Genomic DNA, 7,332 nt, shown 5'->3' with positions numbered 1-7,332 from the left:
CGTTTTGCAGGTTAGTTTGTCCTTTAATTTTCATATGTCTTTAAAAAACTGTTAATCAGAAACCCTTTTGTTATAACGAGTTTGTAGAACCCGTGCGTTGCGACGGAACCATTAAACCGGAAAAAAGTAGACATTAAAACGTTTAACTATGTACGCACGTTGCGGACCGTTGCGTAAAGAAACGAAACGATAACATTGATTCGTGATGGTTCGGTCATAAGCTACAACAATCCGAAAGGTTAAACCCAAATGCCAAAAAGATTTACAACCATTGAGAACAATCGTGCTGGTACGTATTATTAGCGGTATTTAAATAACATATTTGGATTAAGGTAACTTACATTTGGTAAAGTATACAATGTTATTTATGGATAAACATATGTTGTTTATAGATTAACATATTTTTCTTGAAATATACTTGTGGAGTTACCTGTTCAAATTTATTTATAGTATCTACAACTTTAATTTTGAACAATTTTTTCCAAAACATTAATTTTGAACAAAAGGTTAATTTTTTTCAGTGGAACAAAAGGTAAATGAAGTAAGGGTATACGGTGTGGTGCGGTAAACACCATCGGTAAGGCGATTACCGATCGGTAACACCGCCGTCGATGGTGTTTACCGACCGGCGAAGTTCATTGAGCGGGAAAGCTTTACCGATGCGGGGTAAGTTGTTTGTGAGAGATGATTGTCAGCTTTTGATTTATATGTTTTTTTTAATAATAGTTTACCTAATCCAAGTGTTTAAACCACCGTCAAAGTTTATGAGTCATAGGTAAACAAAATATGTAAAATGACGTGTCACTGTTTGATTGGGTGATTTGAAAGTTTACCTAATCTAAGTGTTTAACCACTCCCTACACTCTAAGGTATTAAATTTAGTGGTATGAACTTGTGAGAGTTTTTTTTTTTCTAAAAAAGGTGTTGGTAGAAAAAATATTTATTAAAATGTGTGATTTCAAAAATATTTATCAAAATGGGTGTTTTCTTGTATCTTTTTTTTTTTATTTTTAACTAATCCATTATATTTCTTGGATTAAGATTAAATACAAAGATATAAGAGGATTCACATCCATTACACCATATTTTCATCCTAAATTACACTAAAAAACACTATAAATCTCTCTCTATTTTTTAATTAAATAATATTTTTATACCTTTATCATTACCCTTTCTCTTTGCTCTACTCACAACCACTTTCAAAATATATTAAAAAATTATAGGGGGTAAACAGTATCCCACCAACAATTTAAACCAAGTAATGTGAATTCCGAATAAGAGGCATACCAATCTTTAATAAGTTCTACTCGTAATGACTTTTAAAATATATTAAAAATTTTAGGGGATGAAGAGTGTCCACCAACAATTTAAACCAAGTAATGTGAATTCCGAATAGGAGGCATACCAATCTTTAATAAAAGTCTTTGGTATATACAAGACTCTTTGGTAACCAATAGTATTTGATTTTATAGTTTCATATTATATCATTAAATTTTCACCTATTATAGTTTTTTTTTTTTTGTACTTGTTATTTTGAAATTAATTTTAAATTGAATAACCTTCTCAATTTCAGTTTTTATTTTCTAAATGATGTTTCTTATTGTGATTGAGAATTCTATACAAAACCAGTTTTACATAAAAATTGTATGAGCCATTAAGCAGTTTTACATTCTATTCTATATACTTTTAAAGTAGAAAGTTGGTGACCTTTGCCACCGACAAAAGACACATGTCATGCTACTATTGGTCCATTTTTCCTTTTTTGGTAATGGATGGATTTTCCTTAACGATTCTGCACCACCATCATTTATCACAACCGGAGAAAACTGCCACCATTGACCATCCGGACGAACACAAATGTTTGGACGAAATCTACCATTAAAGCTCAGCAGAGATGGCGGGAGGGAGAAAGAGAGGTAGAAAAGCGGGTCGCGGCGGAGGTGGTTGAGGTGTGGTGGTGACTTATATCTTCCATATCCGGTAACTGTGGTGGCGTCGGCCGTGTCACTCTAAATTTCCAATCAACTTTGGTCCCTTGTATACTTTTCATCTTTCATAAGTTCTCCGTTTAACGTGTCACTCTAAATTTCCGAGTTAACACACCGCAACGTGCGTGTGGGGTTTAACGTTTTTTCATCTATTGCGTATCTATTGGTCTGTCGCAACGTGCGAGTCAGAGATCGACTTAGTTATTTTTTTCTCGATTTTACACACAGGCCCGTGGTCATGTGAGAAACATTTGTCTTTCATCTAATATGATATATAACTAATGAATCCCCCGCCGCATTGCGGTGGGTGGTAAATCTAGTTATATTATTACACAAAAATAATACATTCATAGGATACTAGAATTTAAATAATGCGAGACATCCAATTAATTTATGTAATTATATCACACATTTGTAATTATATCACATAGTTAAAAAAATGTAATTATTTCATGTAATTCTATTACACTCTAAAAAAATGTAGTTATTTCACACATTTCACATTTAGTTGTTTTATCGATTACCTATATTATGTATGTGCTGATATAATTTCAAGTTAGTTTACGTTTCAACTTAATATTTTCGGATACGAGTCAAGTCAAATATAATAAGTTTTAGTGTTTTGATATACGTTTTCAGTTGTTTTACGTTTTGGCGTAAATTTTGTTTGGAAACGAGACGGGTCAAACAAAATACGTGTTCACTCAACAGTATAAATTCAAGTTACTATATGTTCTGACGCCGCCGCAACGCGTGGCGGATAGAATAACTAGCTACATCTTAAAACACAAAGTCGGTGGAAACCCCACCGGCTTTGTCTTCCTCCCCCTCTACTTTTACGGATATTGCAATTTTAGCTCCTTAACTTTGGTATTTTTAAAGTTTCATAAAATAGCATATTTAGTCCCTAATTACCACTCCATTGTACAAATAATTTGCTTTTGCCACCCCAACTTTTGGTATTTTCCTTTTCAGCCCCAACTTTGTTATAGTTTCCTTCTTACCTCAAAACTTTATCAAATTTTATCTTTACCCTTTCTTAGCCCTTAGGTTTAGAAAATGCAATTTTTAACCACTTAACTTTTTATGAACTTTGTAAATGACACTTTGACCCCCTCGAGAGTTTTTGTCTTGACAACACCGGCTTTGCCTTCCTCCCCCATATTTTCACGGATGTTTCAATTTTAGCCCCTTGACTTTGGTATCTTCAAAGTTTCATAAAATGAAAAATTTAGTCTCTAAACTACTACTTTATTTTACAAATAGTTTCCTTTTGACACCCCAACTTTGTGGTAGTTTCTTTTTCAGCCCCAACTTTGTTATAGTTTCCTTCTTACCCCAAAACTTTATCAAATTTTATCTTTACCCTTTCTTAGCCCTTAAGTTTAGAAATGCAATTTTTAACCACTTAACTTTTTATTAACTTTGTAAATGTCACTTTGATCCCCTCGAGAGTTTTTGTCTTGACGATATAAATTCGAGTTAGTCGGGTCGCGTATCATACGTTATGATTGTACGATATTAATTCGATTTACGTTACGTTTTGATCCAATCGCAATGCAACTATATGATACATTGAGTTCAATCGGATACGTCAAAACGTGCGTTTCCATATGGTTAACACATCACAAAACGCTTGAACTAATCCGTTCAATATTTGCGAGGTACCCGCGCCGCAAAGCGCGCGGGTCTTATTACTAGTATTACTTTAAAGGTGATGTCTGAAACGGTTATTTAACTATCTAATCGTAAAAAGTCTTTACATGTAGACAACTACTTACTGTGACTTTTACAATTTTCTACTTACAATAAATTCTTTATTAAATATGCCTCAAATGATACCAGTGGTAGATGTAGAAATTTTGTATAAAATATGCCTCAAATGATACGAAGGAGTGGTAGATGTAGAATTTTTGTATAAAATATGCCTCAAATGATACTAGTAAGTGGTAGATGTAGAAATTTTGTATGGGTGAGGCTAAAATTAAAGGGCTAATCCTTGTTAATTAAAAGATCCGACCAAAGCCCAAAAGTAACATATTTGATTTCGGAAGTTTGGAAGTAACAGAAGCCCAGCGAAGGATATGGAATCAAATATTAGTTTTATTAGTAGAGATTAGGGATATGTTTGGCAAAAGTAGTTGGTGGCTGAAAGCTGAAGCTGGTGGTTGGTGGCTGGACGCTGGTAGCTGGTAGCTGTAGCTGATAGCTGTAGCTTTTTAGATATATTTGGTATTTGGTAGAGTAGTTGGAGCTTTTAATAAAATGTATAAAATGACCAAAATAGACATAACTAAAAATTTAGAAAGTTGGTGTATTAAAAAGTTCCTTATTTTTAGAGGTTAAATTAGTCAATTTTTCCCTAAAAGCTTGTAGCTTCTTCTAAACGCTACTACTAGTAGCTTTCAACCAAAAGCTTCAAGCTCATAACCTAAAAGCTTAAAGCTCCTTCAACCAAACAATACTTTTTATTGAGTAGAAACTTTTTCTTAAAAGCTTAAAGCTAGAAGCTTCTAAAAGCTCCATGCCAAACATACCCTAGTTGGTTTAAATAAAACAAAACACAATGCTAGGTATTTAGCGGTGTATTTAAATGACATGTACAAGCTAAAAATTAGCATTGGAACATAATTATATTTGGAGTAGCGACCTTGTATATGTGCGCCGCATTTGAGGATAAAATTGGAGTCATATGATATTTTTTTAACGACTAACAGAATCAATCTCGAACATTCTCGAGATACTCACTGGACTAAACAGAGTACTCTGAGAGTAACTCAAGTCCACCACCAACTCCAGGGAAAACTCGGTAACCCACCCGCCCGTAAGCACGACGGTGAAATTATCGGTAAAACCGGTTTGACTCAAGGATCGAACCAATTTTCCCTGGGTCTCCTATCATTGCCTATCAGTACCTCACTTTACACCAAGTGTGGTTAAATCTACATCTCCCAAGAGAAATTTAAGCATTCCATCACTTAATCTAGATCAATAGCCATATAATATTAAAATATAAATTGTTTTCTTTATGCCATTAAAGTTTAAAAGGGTATTAATATAAGTTTTCATTTGTCCTCTTTCATTCTCAAACATAGGTAAGAAGATTAAGGCATTCATATCCTATCTATAATTTTTATTTCTATAATTACATTAAAAATCATTACCTTTTTCTTTTTTTCAATTAAATAATATTTTTTATATTTTTATTATTACTCTTTTTCTCTCCTCTATTGACAACCGCTTTCTAAAAATATTAAAAAAATTATATGGGTTGTCACACCCCCAAATTACCATCTGCGGGTTTCACCGCGAGGCGTGTGGCGTACCAGGATTTAGCCACTAATCATGTCGAACTATAGTAAATAATATTAAACACAAATATCATGTCCAACATGAATAGTGTATTTCAAATTAAACCTTTCAAACAAAGTATGTGTTCAGCGAAAGCATTTGTATTTGTTTTAAACATTCAAAACCTAATTGTTTAAAAAGCATAAGCATAACATTAAATGTTCATCAAGCAACATGCCCCATGACACTTCTAGCTCCTCAGACCGCAAGTTCCAATTCATTGATATATCTAACGACCTGCAAGCTTGCAGAAAAGTGTGTCAACATAAAGTTGGCGAGTTCACAGTTTTATTCAACGTAAATAACGTAATTGTTTAGCTTTAAAAACATGTAAAGAATAATAAACTTGGTACCAATATGACTGATTGTGTTTGTTGTGCCCTCATCAATGTCTATCAACATTGATACAAATGTTTAAGGTCCTTAGTTCACGCCCGGCTCCCAGCACGGTGTGAGGTTTGTCAAACCTAATACCGCTATCAACTAATACCCCGTTGCCTCCCAGGCATCTGGCTCGGTAAAGTTGGGACTTACATGATAGAGTTTGAGTTTATTAACTAACATCGAATTTAAACTACAACATTTAAAAAGTATTCCTTCCAGGAATAATAGTTTATCCCCCCGGGACGCATGCTTGTGAAAGAGTAGTAAACTCACCTTAGTTTGCTCGGTATGTGTTAACGTGCTTCTATGCGTTAATAATGTGTTAGGTCCGTTACACGTGACCCAATGTACAATATCGTGTATGTAAGTATACGAGTAGGGTTTTGCAATACCCTAAGTGTCCATACAACCATGTGTTTAGTGTAATCAAGTTAACATACAATAACAATAACACACAATAGGTTCTCTAGTTGGCGACATTAGTTGTGGTTTTGAGGAATACAGACATCACATATACACTTAGAACAATCACACATAATCCATATCATTATAAATTCGGAACCAGTATATAAACTCGAATCACTTAAACAAATTCAGAACATACGTATAAACTCGGGCATCATTGCATCTTTCATATAAAATTCGGACATGTATAACTCGGACCCAACATGAAACCAGTATAAAATAAGAACTATCTTATATATATATATATATATATTCTCATAAAATTCAGAATAGTTATATCAGTTCAGATGTATATATTTAAAACTCGGAACCCTCATGTTTGTATATAAGACTCGGAACCCTCACATGAAACTCAGACACATTGCACCTTTATTAAACTCGGAATCTAATAATCAAACCCTGACCCCCCCCCTTTTTGATTTATAACTCAGACATACATGTCCTCCTAAACTCGGACCCAATTGATCATGTTATACTCGGACTCGTTTAATTATAATATACCCGGACCCATATCATGTTCATGCTAAACCCGGACCCTCCTTTGTTTACTTCATAAGTTTGGAATCATATAAAAGCTTATGATAAACTCGGAACAATACAAGTAAACTCAGAATCCCTTTGCTTGTTTAAACAAACTCGGAAATCAAGTGTACAAATTCGGAACTATCGTTTATATATATAAGCCCGGACATGTGTTCCAAAACTTGGAAATTCCTTTTATTATATACACAAAGTCGGAAACCCCTTTTATTTTATAACAAACTCGGACATGTTTCATTAACCCGGACTTTGTGACTTCACAAAGTCGGACTGGAAATCGCACATTAACACAGAAATCACAGTTTCTCCAATGTAACAGTTATTACGATTCTACGATCAAACCCTAATCAACAATGATAAAAAATGTTACGAATCAACACAACCAATTAGCAGTTCTATCATATCAATAGCATTCTAATATCAGACAAACAATTACACATTCATTCATAAACCATTGCACATTCAATTAGGCGTGATTTCACATTCATCAGGCATGATCAACTTAACACAGAACAATTGTTTGGATGACTAGGGTTTTGCATGGAATCAAAAGAACAAAATACCAACGTATAGCATAAACACTTACCTTAGATTTAATCTAATG

The sequence above is a fragment of the Helianthus annuus genome, chromosome 7 (genome assembly GCF_002127325.2).
Source record: "Helianthus annuus cultivar XRQ/B chromosome 7, HanXRQr2.0-SUNRISE, whole genome shotgun sequence".
Classification (NCBI taxonomy): Eukaryota; Viridiplantae; Streptophyta; class Magnoliopsida; order Asterales; family Asteraceae; genus Helianthus; species Helianthus annuus.
Note: the sequence above shows the minus strand (reverse complement) of the source record.